General features: G+C 44.2%; 7 non-coding genes across 7 annotated transcripts; all 7 read left to right on the top strand.

The window, feature by feature from the left end:
• The first annotated feature begins 87 nt into the window (after positions 1-87).
• Positions 88-160, top strand: TRNAM-CAU (transfer RNA methionine (anticodon CAU)). The gene has a single exon. It is a non-coding gene; the product is annotated as a tRNA-Met (tRNA).
• A 3,033-nt stretch (positions 161-3,193) lies between these two features.
• TRNAM-CAU (transfer RNA methionine (anticodon CAU)) lies at positions 3,194-3,266 on the top strand. Its single transcript has one exon. It is a non-coding gene; the product is annotated as a tRNA-Met (tRNA).
• Positions 3,267-6,297: 3,031 nt separating this feature from the next.
• TRNAM-CAU (transfer RNA methionine (anticodon CAU)) lies at positions 6,298-6,370 on the top strand. Its single transcript has one exon. It is a non-coding gene; the product is annotated as a tRNA-Met (tRNA).
• A 1,483-nt stretch (positions 6,371-7,853) lies between these two features.
• TRNAM-CAU (transfer RNA methionine (anticodon CAU)) lies at positions 7,854-7,926 on the top strand. The gene has a single exon. It is a non-coding gene; the product is annotated as a tRNA-Met (tRNA).
• Positions 7,927-10,959: 3,033 nt separating this feature from the next.
• On the top strand, positions 10,960-11,032 carry TRNAM-CAU (transfer RNA methionine (anticodon CAU)). Its single transcript has one exon. It is a non-coding gene; the product is annotated as a tRNA-Met (tRNA).
• A 1,483-nt stretch (positions 11,033-12,515) lies between these two features.
• TRNAM-CAU (transfer RNA methionine (anticodon CAU)) lies at positions 12,516-12,588 on the top strand. Its single transcript has one exon. It is a non-coding gene; the product is annotated as a tRNA-Met (tRNA).
• A 1,483-nt stretch (positions 12,589-14,071) lies between these two features.
• TRNAM-CAU (transfer RNA methionine (anticodon CAU)) lies at positions 14,072-14,144 on the top strand. The gene has a single exon. It is a non-coding gene; the product is annotated as a tRNA-Met (tRNA).
• The last annotated feature ends 1,569 nt before the right edge of the window (positions 14,145-15,713 follow it).

Raw genomic sequence — 15,713 nt, forward strand, 5'->3', positions numbered from 1 at the left:
TCTGCAGTATACAATGTCAGTCAGGAAAATCCTTCAGCCTTGTACCTGGATGATCTTCATGGTCTTATGTACAGATGCCTATATACAGCCTTCTTAGCGCAGTAGGCAGCGCGTCAGTCTCATAATCTGAAGGTCCTGAGTTCGATCCTCAGAGAGGGCATTTATTTCCTTCTTTTGGAATGTAAAATTCTCCGATTTTCATGAAATGCGCAAACTATGCCTAGTTCAAAGATTTTTCCAAAGCAAATGTCTGCCTATTTAAGTGGGGCTCTCACCCCAACTGCATGACAAACTTCTTCTTTCTGCATGATGGCAGGCTAGCCTTCTGGAAAAAAGCCAAGATAAGGAACAGAGGCTCCTGGAGATGCCGGGGATTGAACCTGGGACCTCATACATGCGAAGCATGCGCTCTACCACTGAGCTACATCCCCACTTTTGCACTCGAGCTGTTTGATGGATGCAAGGAATCCCTGAAACCCAGGGACTGCAAAGTCTCGATCATAATCAATGGAAGGTATTGTTTGAATAAAAGTGAAAGATATGGAAATCGAAGCACAAAATCCTTCGAGCCGGATTTGAACCAGCGACCTAAGGATGTCTGACTTTATGCTACAGTCCTCCGCTCTACCAACTGAGCTATCGAAGGAGTGGCTGAAGTATCTTTCAGCGCTGTAATTATCTCTCGCTCAAGAAAGGTTGTGGGGGTGGGGATCAGGAGCAGATCGATGAAAATCATGAACATTACCTGCAGCTCCCTCTCAAAGTCACCAGTTCTTAGAGCACACTGTAAGGTACGTCTTATCACCCCAAAGGAGGATTTCAGACCAAAGTTCATGTTCTGTCTTGGCTTGGGGATAAGCAGGGGTGCTCCAAATTTCAATTTTACAGAAAGGAAAGGAACTTTGATACAAAGACCTTGGGCAGCATTGGTGGCAAATGGATGGCTGCGCGGAACCATGAATGAAATGACAGAAAGTTATGGGAGTCATTACTACGCACCCATCATCAAGAACGTGCATTTTGGATGCATTTTCAAAAGGAAAGAGAACGGAAAAATCTGTAGATTGAAGGTGATTGAGATAAACAAAATATTCTGTTTTTCTAAAAGCTACTGTAAAGAGTCTCTGGTTTAGAAGAAGAACCCTTACCAATGATCAAGAGAGATGCGACAGATTTCTATCATCAAAGCATTATGGTTGTCAAGATGAATCATCACTTTGATGTCTTCAACAAGTAGGATTCTTTTGATCTATAATCATCAAAAATGAGATAGCCCCATTTCATGGGATTTTTCAAGGCAAACGTCTGACAGATTAAGCGGGGTCCTCATCCCGGTTGGAGGACATATCTCTTCCTTCATCATGATGCCAGCCTAGCTTTCTGCCCAAAATCCAAGGTAAGCATGGCAAAAGTCTGGAGATGCCGGGGATTGAACCCGGGGCCTCATACATGCAAAGCATGCGCTCTACCACTGAGCTACATCCCCACTTCTGCAAGATTTGACTGTATGATTGCTGCATTGAACCGACGGCCACATCACCCCATTCGACTCTGCAGTATACAATGTCAGTCAGGAAAATCCTTCAGCCTTGTACCTGGATGATCTTCATGGTCTTATGTACAGATGCCTATATACAGCCTTCTTAGCGCAGTAGGCAGCGCGTCAGCCTCATAATCTGAAGGTCCTGAGTTCGATCCTCAGAGAGGGCATTTATTTCCTTCTTTTGGAATGCAAAATTCTCCGATTTTCATGAAATGCGCAAACTATGCCTAGTTCAAAGATTTTTCCAAAGCAAATGTCTGACTATTTAAGTGGGGCTCTCACCCCAACTGCATGACAAACTTCTTCTTTCTGCATGATGGCAGGCTAGCCTTCTGGAAAAAAGCCAAGATAAGGAACAGAGGCTCCTGGAGATGCCGGGGATTGAACCCGGGACCTCATACATGCGAAGCGTGCGCTCTACCACTGAGCTACATCCCCACTTTTGCACTCGAGCTGTTTGATGGATGCAAGGAATCCCTGAAACCCAGGGACTGCAAAGTCTCGATCATAATCAATGGAAGGTATTGTTTGAATAAAAGTGAAAGATATGGAAATCGAAGCACAAAATCCTTCGAGCCGGATTTGAACCAGCGACCTAAGGATGTCTGACTTTATGCTACAGTCCTCCGCTCTACCAACTGAGCTATCGAAGGAGTGGCTGAAGTATCTTTCAGCGCTGTAATTATCTCTCGCTCAAGAAAGGTTGTGGGGGTGGGGATCAGGAGCAGATCGATGAAAATCATGAACATTACCTGCAGCTCCCTCTCAAAGTCACCAGTTCTTAGAGCACACTGTAAGGTACGTCTTATCACCCCAAAGGAGGATTTCAGACCAAAGTTCATGTTCTGTCTTGGCTTGGGGATAAGCAGGGGTGCTCCAAATTTCAATTTTACAGAAAGGAAAGGAACTTTGATACAAAGACCTTGGGCAGCATTGGTGGCAAATGGATGGCTGCGCGGAACCATGAAAGAAATGACAGAAAGTTATGGGAGTCATTACTACGCACCCAGCATCAAGAACGTGCATTTTGGATGCATTTTCAAAAGGAAAGAGAACGGAAAAATCTGTAGATTGAAGGTGATTGAGATAAACAAAATATTCCGTTTTTCTAAAAGCTACTGTAAAGAGTCTCTGGTTTAGAAGAAGAACCCTTACCAATGATCAAGAGAGATGCGACAGATTTCTATCATCAAAGCATTATGGTTGTCAAGATGAATCATCACTTTGATGTCTTCAACAAGTAGGATTCTTTTGATCTATAATCATCAAAAATGAGATAGCCCCATTTCATGGGATTTTTCAAGGCAAACGTCTGACAGATTAAGCGGGGTCCTCATCCCGGTTGGAGGACATATCTCTTCCTTCATCATGATGCCAGCCTAGCTTTCGGCCCAAAATCCAAGGTAAGCATGGCAAAAGTCTGGAGATGCCGGGGATTGAACCCGGGGCCTCATACATGCAAAGCATGCGCTCTACCACTGAGCTACATCCCCACTTCTGCAAGATTTGACTGTATGATTGGAAACCCTGCATTGAACCGACGGCCACATCACCCCATTCGACTCTGCAGTATACAATGTTAGTCAGGAAAATCCTTCAGCCTTGTACCTGGATGATCTTCATGGTCTTATGTACAGATGCCTATATACAGCCTTCTTAGCGCAGTAGGCAGCGCGTCAGTCTCATAATCTGAAGGTCCTGAGTTCGATCCTCAGAGAGGGCATTTATTTCCTTCTTTTGGAATGCAAAATTCTCTGATTTTCATGAAATGCGCAAACTATGCCTAGTTCAAAGATTTTTCCAAAGCAAATGTCTGACTATTTAAGTGGGGCTCTCACCCCAACTGCATGACAAACTTCTTCTTTCTGCATGATGGCAGGCTAGCCTTCTGGAAAAAAGCCAAGATAAGGAACAGAGGCTCCTGGAGATGCCGGGGATTGAACCCGGGACCTCATACATGCGAAGCATGCGCTCTACCACTGAGCTACATCCCCACTTTTGCACTCGAGCTGTTTGATGGATGCAAGGAATCCCTGAAACCCAGGGACTGCAAAGTCTCGATCATAATCAATGGAAGGTATTGTTTGAATAAAAGTGAAAGATATGGAAATCGAAGCACAAAATCCTTCGAGCCGGATTTGAACCAGCGACCTAAGGATGTCTGACTTTATGCTACAGTCCTCCGCTCTACCAACTGAGCTATCGAAGGAGTGGCTGAAGTATCTTTCAGCGCTGTAATTATCTCTCGCTCAAGAAAGGTTGTGGGGGTGGGGATCAGGAGCAGATCGATGAAAATCATGAACATTACCTGCAGCTCCCTCTCAAAGTCACCAGTTCTTAGAGCACACTGTAAGGTACGTCTTATCACCCCAAAGGAGGATTTCAGACCAAAGTTCATGTTCTGTCTTGGCTTGGGGATAAGCAGGGGTGCTCCAAATTTCAATTTTACAGAAAGGAAAGGAACTTTGATACAAAGACCTTGGGCAGCATTGGTGGCAAATGGATGGCTGCGCGGAACCATGAAAGAAATGACAGAAAGTTATGGGAGTCATTACTACGCACCCAGCATCAAGAACGTGCATTTTGGATGCATTTTCAAAAGGAAAGAGAACGGAAAAATCTGTAGATTGAAGGTGATTGAGATACACAAAATATTCCGTTTTTCTAAAAGCTACTGTAAAGAGTCTTTGGTTTAGAAGAAGAACCCTTACCAATGATCAAGAGAGATGCGACAGATTTCGATCATCAAAGCATTATGGTTGTCAAGATGAATCATCACTTTGATGTCTTCAACAAGTAGGATTCTTTTGATCTATAATCATCAAAAATGAGATAGCCCCATTTCATGGGATTTTTCAAGGCAAACGTCTGACAGATTAAGCGGGGTCCTCTTCCCGGTTGGATGACATATCTCTTCCTTCATCATGATGCCAGCCTAGCTTTCTGCCCAAAATCCAAGGTAAGCATGGCAAAAGTCTGGAGATGCCGGGGATTGAACCCGGGGCCTCATACATGCAAAGCATGCGCTCTACCACTGAGCTACATCCCCACTTCTGCAAGATTTGACTGTATGATTGGAAACCCTGCATTGAACCGACGGCCACATCACCCCATTCGACTCTGCAGTATACAATGTCAGTCAGGAAAATCCTTCAGCCTTGTACCTGGATGATCTTCATGGTCTTATGTACAGATGCCTATATACAGCCTTCTTAACGCAGTAGGCAGCGCGTCAGTCTCATAATCTGAAGGTCCTGAGTTCGATCCTCAGAGAGGGCATTTATTTCCTTCTTTTGGAATGCAAAATTCTCCGATTTTCTTGAAATGCGCAAACTATGCCTAGTTCAAAGATTTTTCCAAAGCAAATGTCTGACTATTTAAGTGGGGCTCTCACCCCAACTGCATGACAAACTTCTTCTTTCTGCATGATGGCAGGCTAGCCTTCTGGAAAAAAGCCAAGATAAGGAACAGAGGCTCCTGGAGATGCCGGGGATTGAACCCGGGACCTCATACATGCGAAACATGCGCTCTACCACTGAGCTACATCCCCACTTTTGCACTTGAGCTGTTTGATGGATGCAAGGAATCCCTGAAACCCAGGGACTGCAAAGTCTCGATCATAATCAATGGAAGGTATTGTTTGAATAAAAGTGAAAGATATGGAAATCGAAGCACAAAATCCTTCGAGCCTGATTTGAACCAGCGACCTAAGGATGTCTGACTTTATGCTACAGTCCTCCGCTCTACCAACTGAGCTATCGAAGGAGTGGCTGAAGTATCTTTCAGCGCTGTAATTATCTCTCGCTCAAGAAAGGTTGTGGGGGTGGGGATCAGGAGCAGATCGATGAAAATCATTAACATTACCTGCAGCTCCCTCTCAAAGTCACCAGTTCTTAGAGCACACTGTAAGGTACGACTTATCACCCCAAAGGAGGATTTCAGACCAAAGTTCATGTTCTGTCTTGGCTTGGGGATAAGCAGGGGTGCTCCAAATTTCAATTTTACAGAAAGGAAAGGAACTTTGATACAAAGACCTTGGGCAGCATTGGTGGCAAATGGATGGCTGCGCGGAACCATGAAAGAAATGACAGAAAGTTATGGGAGTCATTACTAAGCACCCAGCATCAAGAACGTGCATTTTGGATGCATTTTCAAAAGGAAAGAGAACGGAAAAATCTGTAGATTGAAGGTGATTGAGATAAACAAAATAATCCGTTTTTCTAAAAGCTACTGTAAAGAGTCTTTGGTTTAGAAGAAGAACCCTTACCAATGATCAAGAGAGATGCGACAGATTTCTATCATCAAAGCATTATGGTTGTCAAGATGAATCATCACTTTGATGTCTTCAACAAGTAGGATTCTTTTGATCTATAATCATCAAAAATGAGATAGCCCCATTTCATGGGATTTTTCAAGGCAAACGTCTGACAGATTAAGCGGGGTCCTCATCCCTGTTGGAGGACATATCTCTTCCTTCATCATGATGCCAGCCTAGCTTTCTGCCCAAAATCCAAGGTAAGCATGGCAAAAGTCTGTAGATGTCGGGGATTGAACCCGGGGCCTGATACATGCAAAGCATGCGCTCTACCACTGAGCTACATCCCCACTTCTGCAAAATTTGACTGTATGATTGGAAACCCTGCATTGAACCGACGGCCACATTTGACTCTGCAGTATACAATGTCAGTCAGGAAAAAACTTCAGCCTTGTACCTGGATGATCTTCATGGTCTTATGCACAGATGCCTATATACAGCCTTCTTAGCGCAGTAGGCAGCGCGTCAGTCTCATAATCTGAAGGTCCTGAGTTCGATCCTCAGAGAGGGCATTTATTTCCTTCTTTTGGAATGCAAAATTCTCCGATTTTCTTGAAATGCGCAAACTATGCCTAGTTCAAAGATTTTTCCAAAGCAAATGTCTGACTATTTAAGTGGGGCTCTCACCCCAACTGCATGACAAACTTCTTCTTTCTGCATGATGGCAGGCTAGCCTTCTGGAAAAAAGCCAAGATAAGGAACAGAGGCTCCTGGAGATGCCGGGGATTGAACCCGGGACCTCATACATGCGAAGCATGCGCTCTACCACTGAGCTACATCCCCACTTTTGCACTCGAGCTGTTTGATGGATGCAAGGAATTCCTGAAACCCAGGGACTGCAAAGTCTCGATCATAATCAATGGAAGGTATTGTTTGAATAAAAGTGAAAGATATGGAAATCGAAGCACAAAATCCTTCGAGCCGGATTTGAACCAGCGACCTAAGGATGTCTGACTTTATGCTACAGTCCTCCGCTCTACCAACTGAGCTATCGAAGGAGTGGCTGAAGTATCTTTCAGCGCTGTAATTATCTCTCGCTCAAGAAAGGTTGTGGGGGTGGGGATCAGGAGCAGATCGATGAAAATCATGAACATTACCTGCAGCTCCCTCTCAAAGTCACCAGTTCTTAGAGCACACTGTAAGGTACGTCTTATCACCCCAACGGAGGATTTCAGACCAAAGTTCATGTTCTGTCTTGGCTTGGGGATAAGCAGGGGTGCTCCAAATTTCAATTTTACAGAAAGGAAAGGAACTTTGATACAAAGACCTTGGGCAGCATTGGTGGCAAATGGATGGCTGCGCGGAACCATGAAAGAAATGACAGAAAGTTATGGGAGTCATTACTAAGCACCCAGCATCAAGAACGTGCATTTTGGATGCATTTTCAAAAGGAAAGAGAACGGAAAAATCTGTAGATTGAAGGTGATTGAGATAAACAAAATATTCCGTTTTTCTAAAAGCTACTGTAAAGAGTCTCTGGTTTAGAAGAAGAACCCTTACCAATGATCAAGAGAGATGCGACAGATTTCTATCATCAAAGCATTATGGTTGTCAAGATGAATCATCACTTTGATGTCTTCAACAAGTAGGATTCTTTTGATCTATAATCATCAAAAATGAGATAGCCCCATTTCATGGGATTTTTCAAGGCAAACGTCTGACAGATTAAGCGGGGTCCTCATCCCGGTTGGAGGACATATCTCTTCCTTCATCATGATGCCAGCCTAGCTTTCTGCCCAAAATCCAAGGTAAGCATGGCAAAAGTCTGGAGATGCCGGGGATTGAACCCGGGGCCTCATACATGCAAAGCATGCGCTCTACCACTGAGCTACATCCCCACTACTGCAAGATTTGACTGTATGATTGGAAACCCTGCATTGAACCGACGGCCACATCACCCCATTCGACTCTGCAGTATACAATGTCAGTCAGGAAAATCCTTCAGCCTTGTACCTGGATGATCTTCATGGTCTTATGTACAGATGCCTATATACAGCCTTCTTAGCGCAGTAGGCAGCGCGTCAGTCTCATAATCTGAAGGTCCTGAGTTCGATCCTCAGAGAGGGCATTTATTTCCTTCTTTTGGAATGTAAAATTCTCCGATTTTCATGAAATGCGCAAACTATGCCTAGTTCAAAGATTTTTCCAAAGCAAATGTCTGCCTATTTAAGTGGGGCTCTCACCCCAACTGCATGACAAACTTCTTCTTTCTGCATGATGGCAGGCTAGCCTTCTGGAAAAAAGCCAAGATAAGGAACAGAGGCTCCTGGAGATGCCGGGGATTGAACCTGGGACCTCATACATGCGAAGCATGCGCTCTACCACTGAGCTACATCCCCACTTTTGCACTCGAGCTGTTTGATGGATGCAAGGAATCCCTGAAACCCAGGGACTGCAAAGTCTCGATCATAATCAATGGAAGGTATTGTTTGAATAAAAGTGAAAGATATGGAAATCGAAGCACAAAATCCTTCGAGCCGGATTTGAACCAGCGACCTAAGGATGTCTGACTTTATGCTACAGTCCTCCGCTCTACCAACTGAGCTATCGAAGGAGTGGCTGAAGTATCTTTCAGCGCTGTAATTATCTCTCGCTCAAGAAAGGTTGTGGGGGTGGGGATCAGGAGCAGATCGATGAAAATCATGAACATTACCTGCAGCTCCCTCTCAAAGTCACCAGTTCTTAGAGCACACTGTAAGGTACGTCTTATCACCCCAAAGGAGGATTTCAGACCAAAGTTCATGTTCTGTCTTGGCTTGGGGATAAGCAGGGGTGCTCCAAATTTCAATTTTACAGAAAGGAAAGGAACTTTGATACAAAGACCTTGGGCAGCATTGGTGGCAAATGGATGGCTGCGCGGAACCATGAAAGAAATGACAGAAAGTTATGGGAGTCATTACTACGCACCCATCATCAAGAACGTGCATTTTGGATGCATTTTCAAAAGGAAAGAGAACGGAAAAATCTGTAGATTGAAGGTGATTGAGATAAACAAAATATTCCGTTTTTCTAAAAGCTACTGTAAAGAGTCTCTGGTTTAGAAGAAGAACCCTTACCAATGATCAAGAGAGATGCGACAGATTTCTATCATCAAAGCATTATGGTTGTCAAGATGAATCATCACTTTGATGTCTTCAACAAGTAGGATTCTTTTGATCTATAATCATCAAAAATGAGATAGCCCCATTTCATGGGATTTTTCAAGGCAAACGTCTGACAGATTAAGCGGGGTCCTCATCCCGGTTGGAGGACATATCTCTTCCTTCATCATGATGCCAGCCTAGCTTTCTGCCCAAAATCCAAGGTAAGCATGGCAAAAGTCTGGAGATGCCGGGGATTGAACCCGGGGCCTCATACATGCAAAGCATGCGCTCTACCACTGAGCTACATCCCCACTTCTGCAAGATTTGACTGTATGATTGCTGCATTGAACCGACGGCCACATCACCCCATTCGACTCTGCAGTATACAATGTCAGTCAGGAAAATCCTTCAGCCTTGTACCTGGATGATCTTCATGGTCTTATGTACAGATGCCTATATACAGCCTTCTTAGCGCAGTAGGCAGCGCGTCAGCCTCATAATCTGAAGGTCCTGAGTTCGATCCTCAGAGAGGGCATTTATTTCCTTCTTTTGGAATGCAAAATTCTCCGATTTTCATGAAATGCGCAAACTATGCCTAGTTCAAAGATTTTTCCAAAGCAAATGTCTGACTATTTAAGTGGGGCTCTCACCCCAACTGCATGACAAACTTCTTCTTTCTGCATGATGGCAGGCTAGCCTTCTGGAAAAAAGCCAAGATAAGGAACAGAGGCTCCTGGAGATGCCGGGGATTGAACCCGGGACCTCATACATGCGAAGCGTGCGCTCTACCACTGAGCTACATCCCCACTTTTGCACTCAAGCTGTTTGATGGATGCAAGGAATCCCTGAAACCCAGGGACTGCAAAGTCTCGATCATAATCAATGGAAGGTATTGTTTGAATAAAAGTGAAAGATATGGAAATCGAAGCACAAAATCCTTCGAGCCGGATTTGAACCAGCGACCTAAGGATGTCTGACTTTATGCTACAGTCCTCCGCTCTACCAACTGAGCTATCGAAGGAGTGGCTGAAGTATCTTTCAGCGCTGTAATTATCTCTCGCTCAAGAAAGGTTGTGGGGGTGGGGATCAGGAGCAGATCGATGAAAATCATGAACATTACCTGCAGCTCCCTCTCAAAGTCACCAGTTCTTAGAGCACACTGTAAGGTACGTCTTATCACCCCAAAGGAGGATTTCAGACCAAAGTTCATGTTCTGTCTTGGCTTGGGGATAAGCAGGGGTGCTCCAAATTTCAATTTTACAGAAAGGAAAGGAACTTTGATACAAAGACCTTGGGCAGCATTGGTGGCAAATGGATGGCTGCGCGGAACCATGAAAGAAATGACAGAAAGTTATGGGAGTCATTACTACGCACCCAGCATCAAGAACGTGCATTTTGGATGCATTTTCAAAAGGAAAGAGAACGGAAAAATCTGTAGATTGAAGGTGATTGAGATAAACAAAATATTCCGTTTTTCTAAAAGCTACTATAAAGAGTCTCTGGTTTAGAAGAAGAACCCTTACCAATGATCAAGAGAGATGCGACAGATTTCTATCATCAAAGCATTATGGTTGTCAAGATGAATCATCACTTTGATGTCTTCAACAAGTAGGATTCTTTTGATCTATAATCATCAAAAATGAGATAGCCCCATTTCATGGGATTTTTCAAGGCAAACGTCTGACAGATTAAGCGGGGTCCTCATCCCGGTTGGAGGACATATCTCTTCCTTCATCATGATGCCAGCCTAGCTTTCGGCCCAAAATCCAAGGTAAGCATGGCAAAAGTCTGGAGATGCCGGGGATTGAACCCGGGGCCTCATACATGCAAAGCATGCGCTCTACCACTGAGCTACATCCCCACTTCTGCAAGATTTGACTGTATGATTGGAAACCCTGCATTGAACCGACGGCCACATCACCCCATTCGACTCTGCAGTATACAATGTTAGTCAGGAAAATCCTTCAGCCTTGTACCTGGATGATCTTCATGGTCTTATGTACAGATGCCTATATACAGCCTTCTTAGCGCAGTAGGCAGCGCGTCAGTCTCATAATCTGAAGGTCCTGAGTTCGATCCTCAGAGAGGGCATTTATTTCCTTCTTTTGGAATGCAAAATTCTCTGATTTTCATGAAATGCGCAAACTATGCCTAGTTCAAAGATTTTTCCAAAGCAAATGTCTGACTATTTAAGTGGGGCTCTCACCCCAACTGCATGACAAACTTCTTCTTTCTGCATGATGGCAGGCTAGCCTTCTGGAAAAAAGCCAAGATAAGGAACAGAGGCTCCTGGAGATGCCGGGGATTGAACCCGGGACCTCATACATGCGAAGCATGCGCTCTACCACTGAGCTACATCCCCACTTTTGCACTCGAGCTGTTTGATGGATGCAAGGAATCCCTGAAACCCAGGGACTGCAAAGTCTCGATCATAATCAATGGAAGGTATTGTTTGAATAAAAGTGAAAGATATGGAAATCGAAGCACAAAATCCTTCGAGCCGGATTTGAACCAGCGACCTAAGGATGTCTGACTTTATGCTACAGTCCTCCGCTCTACCAACTGAGCTATCGAAGGAGTGGCTGAAGTATCTTTCAGCGCTGTAATTATCTCTCGCTCAAGAAAGGTTGTGGGGGTGGGGATCAGGAGCAGATCGATGAAAATCATGAACATTACCTGCAGCTCCCTCTCAAAGTCACCAGTTCTTAGAGCACACTGTAAGGTACGTCTTATGACCCCAAAGGAGGATTTCAGACCAAAGTTCATGTTCTGTCTTGGCTTGGGGATAAGCAGGGGTGCTCCAAATTTCAATTTTACAGAAAGGAAAGGAACTTTGATACAAAGACCTTGGGCAGCATTGGTGGCAAATGGATGGCTGCGCGGAACCATGAAAGAAATGACAGAAAGTTATGGGAGTCATTACTACGCACCCAGCATCAAGAACGTGCATTTTGGATGCATTTTCAAAAGGAAAGAGAACGGAAAAATCTGTAGATTGAAGGTGATTGAGATACACAAAATATTCCGTTTTTCTAAAAGCTACTGTAAAGAGTCTTTGGTTTAGAAGAAGAACCCTTACCAATGATCAAGAGAGATGCGACAGATTTCGATCATCAAAGCATTATGGTTGTCAAGATGAATCATCACTTTGATGTCTTCAACAAGTAGGATTCTTTTGATCTATAATCATCAAAAATGAGATAGCCCCATTTCATGGGATTTTTCAAGGCAAACGTCTGACAGATTAAGCGGGGTCCTCTTCCCGGTTGGATGACATATCTCTTCCTTCATCATGATGCCAGCCTAGCTTTCTGCCCAAAATCCAAGGTAAGCATGGCAAAAGTCTGGAGATGCCGGGGATTGAACCCGGGGCCTCATACATGCAAAGCATGCGCTCTACCACTGAGCTACATCCCCACTTCTGCAAGATTTGACTGTATGATTGGAAACCCTGCATTGAACCGACGGCCACATCACCCCATTCGACTCTGCAGTATACAATGTCAGTCAGGAAAATCCTTCAGCCTTGTACCTGGATGATCTTCATGGTCTTATGTACAGATGCCTATATACAGCCTTCTTAGCGCAGTAGGCAGCGCGTCAGTCTCATAATCTGAAGGTCCTGAGTTCGATCCTCAGAGAGGGCATTTATTTCCTTCTTTTGGAATGCAAAATTCTCCGATTTTCTTGAAATGCGCAAACTATGCCTAGTTCAAAGATTTTTCCAAAGCAAATGTCTGACTATTTAAGTGGGGCTCTCACCCCAACTGCATGACAAACTTCTTCTTTCTGCATGATGGCAGGCTAGCCTTCTGGAAAAAAGCCAAGATAAGGAACAGAGGCTCCTGGAGATGCCGGGGATTGAACCTGGGACCTCATACATGCAAAACATGCGCTCTACCACTGAGCTACATCCCCACTTTTGCACTCGAGCTGTTTGATGGATGCAAGGAATCCCTGAAACCCAGGGACTGCAAAGTCTCGATCATAATCAATGGAAGGTATTGTTTGAATAAAAGTGAAAGATATGGAAATCGAAGCACAAAATCCTTCGAGCCTGATTTGAACCAGCGACCTAAGGATGTCTGACTTTATGCTACAGTCCTCCGCTCTACCAACTGAGCTATTGAAGGAGTGGCTAAAGTATCTTTCAGCGCTGTAATTATCTCTCGCTCAAGAAAGGTTGTGGGGGTGGGGATCAGGAGCAGATCGATGAAAATCATTAACATTACCTGCAGCTCCCTCTCAAAGTCACCAGTTCTTAGAGCACACTGTAAGGTACGTCTTATCACCCCAAAGGAGGATTTCAGACCAAAGTTCATGTTCTGTCTTGGCTTGGGGATAAGCAGGGGTGCTCCAAATTTCAATTTTACAGAAAGGAAAGGAACTTTGATACAAAGACCTTGGGCAGCATTGGTGGCAAATGGATGGCTGCGCGGAACCATGAAAGAAATGACAGAAAGTTATGGGAGTCATTACTAAGCACCCAGCATCAAGAACGTGCATTTTGGATGCATTTTCAAAAGGAAAGAGAACGGAAAAATCTGTAGATTGAAGGTGATTGAGATAAACAAAATATTCCGTTTTTCTAAAAGCTACTGTAAAGAGTCTTTGGTTTAGAAGAAGAACCCTTACCAATGATCAAGAGAGATGCGACAGATTTCTATCATCAAAGCATTATGGTTGTCAAGATGAATCATCACTTTGATGTCTTCAACAAGTAGGATTCTTTTGATCTATAATCATCAAAAATGAGATAGCCCCATTTCATGGGATTTTTCAAGGCAAACGTCTGACAGATTAAGCGGGGTCCTCTTCCCGGTTGGATGACATATCTCTTCCTTCATCATGATGCCAGCCTAGCTTTCTGCCCAAAATCCAAGGTAAGCATGGCAAAAGTCTGGAGATGCCGGGGATTGAACCCGGGGCCTCATACATGCAAAGCATGCGCTCTACCACTGAGCTACATCCCCACTTCTGCAAGATTTGACTGTATGATTGGAAACCCTGCATTGAACCGACGGCCACATCACCCCATTCGACTCTGCAGTATACAATGTCAGTCAGGAAAATCCTTCAGCCTTGTACCTGGATGATCTTCATGGTCTTATGTACAGATGCCTATATACAGCCTTCTTAGCGCAGTAGGCAGCGCGTCAGTCTCATAATCTGAAGGTCCTGAGTTCGATCCTCAGAGAGGGCATTTATTTCCTTCTTTTGGAATGCAAAATTCTCCGATTTTCTTGAAATGCGCAAACTATGCCTAGTTCAAAGATTTTTCCAAAGCAAATGTCTGACTATTTAAGTGGGGCTCTCACCCCAACTGCATGACAAACTTCTTCTTTCTGCATGATGGCAGGCTAGCCTTCTGGAAAAAAGCCAAGATAAGGAACAGAGGCTCCTGGAGATGCCGGGGATTGAACCTGGGACCTCATACATGCAAAACATGCGCTCTACCACTGAGCTACATCCCCACTTTTGCACTCGAGCTGTTTGATGGATGCAAGGAATCCCTGAAACCCAGGGACTGCAAAGTCTCGATCATAATCAATGGAAGGTATTGTTTGAATAAAAGTGAAAGATATGGAAATCGAAGCACAAAATCCTTCGAGCCTGATTTGAACCAGCGACCTAAGGATGTCTGACTTTATGCTACAGTCCTCCGCTCTACCAACTGAGCTATTGAAGGAGTGGCTAAAGTATCTTTCAGCGCTGTAATTATCTCTCGCTCAAGAAAGGTTGTGGGGGTGGGGATCAGGAGCAGATCGATGAAAATCATTAACATTACCTGCAGCTCCCTCTCAAAGTCACCAGTTCTTAGAGCACACTGTAAGGTACGTCTTATCACCCCAAAGGAGGATTTCAGACCAAAGTTCATGTTCTGTCTTGGCTTGGGGATAAGCAGGGGTGCTCCAAATTTCAATTTTACAGAAAGGAAAGGAACTTTGATACAAAGACCTTGGGCAGCATTGGTGGCAAATGGATGGCTGCGCGGAACCATGAAAGAAATGACAGAAAGTTATGGGAGTCATTACTAAGCACCCAGCATCAAGAACGTGCATTTTGGATGCATTTTCAAAAGGAAAGAGAACGGAAAAATCTGTAGATTGAAGGTGATTGAGATAAACAAAATATTCCGTTTTTCTAAAAGCTACTGTAAAGAGTCTTTGGTTTAGAAGAAGAACCCTTACCAATGATCAAGAGAGATGCGACAGATTTCTATCATCAAAGCATTATGGTTGTCAAGATGAATCATCACTTTGATGTCTTCAACAAGTAGGATTCTTTTGATCTATAATCATCAAAAATGAGATAGCCCCATTTCATAGGATTTTTCAAGGCAAACGTCTGACAGATTAAGCGGGGTCCTCTTCCCGGTTGGATGACATATCTCTTCCTTCATCATGATGCCAGCCTAGCTTTCTGCCCAAAATCCAAGGTAAGCATGGCAAAAGTCTGGAGATGCCGGGGATTGAACCCGGGGCCTCATACATGCAAAGCATGCGCTCTACCACTGAGCTACATCCCCACTTCTGCAAGATTTGACTGTATGATTGGAAACCCTGCATTGAACCGACGGCCACATCACCCCATTCGACTCTGCAGTATACAATGTCAGTCAGGAAAATCCTTCAGCCTTGTACCTGGATGATCTTCATGGTCTTATGTACAGATGCCTATATACAGCCTTCTTAACGCAGTAGGCAGCGCGTCAGTCTCATAATCTGAAGGTCCTGAGTTCGATCCTCAGAGAGGGCATTTATTTCCTTCT

The sequence above is a fragment of the Triturus cristatus genome, chromosome 4_1 (assembly GCF_964204655.1).
Source record: "Triturus cristatus chromosome 4_1, aTriCri1.1, whole genome shotgun sequence".
NCBI classification, from domain to species: Eukaryota; Metazoa; Chordata; class Amphibia; order Caudata; family Salamandridae; genus Triturus; species Triturus cristatus.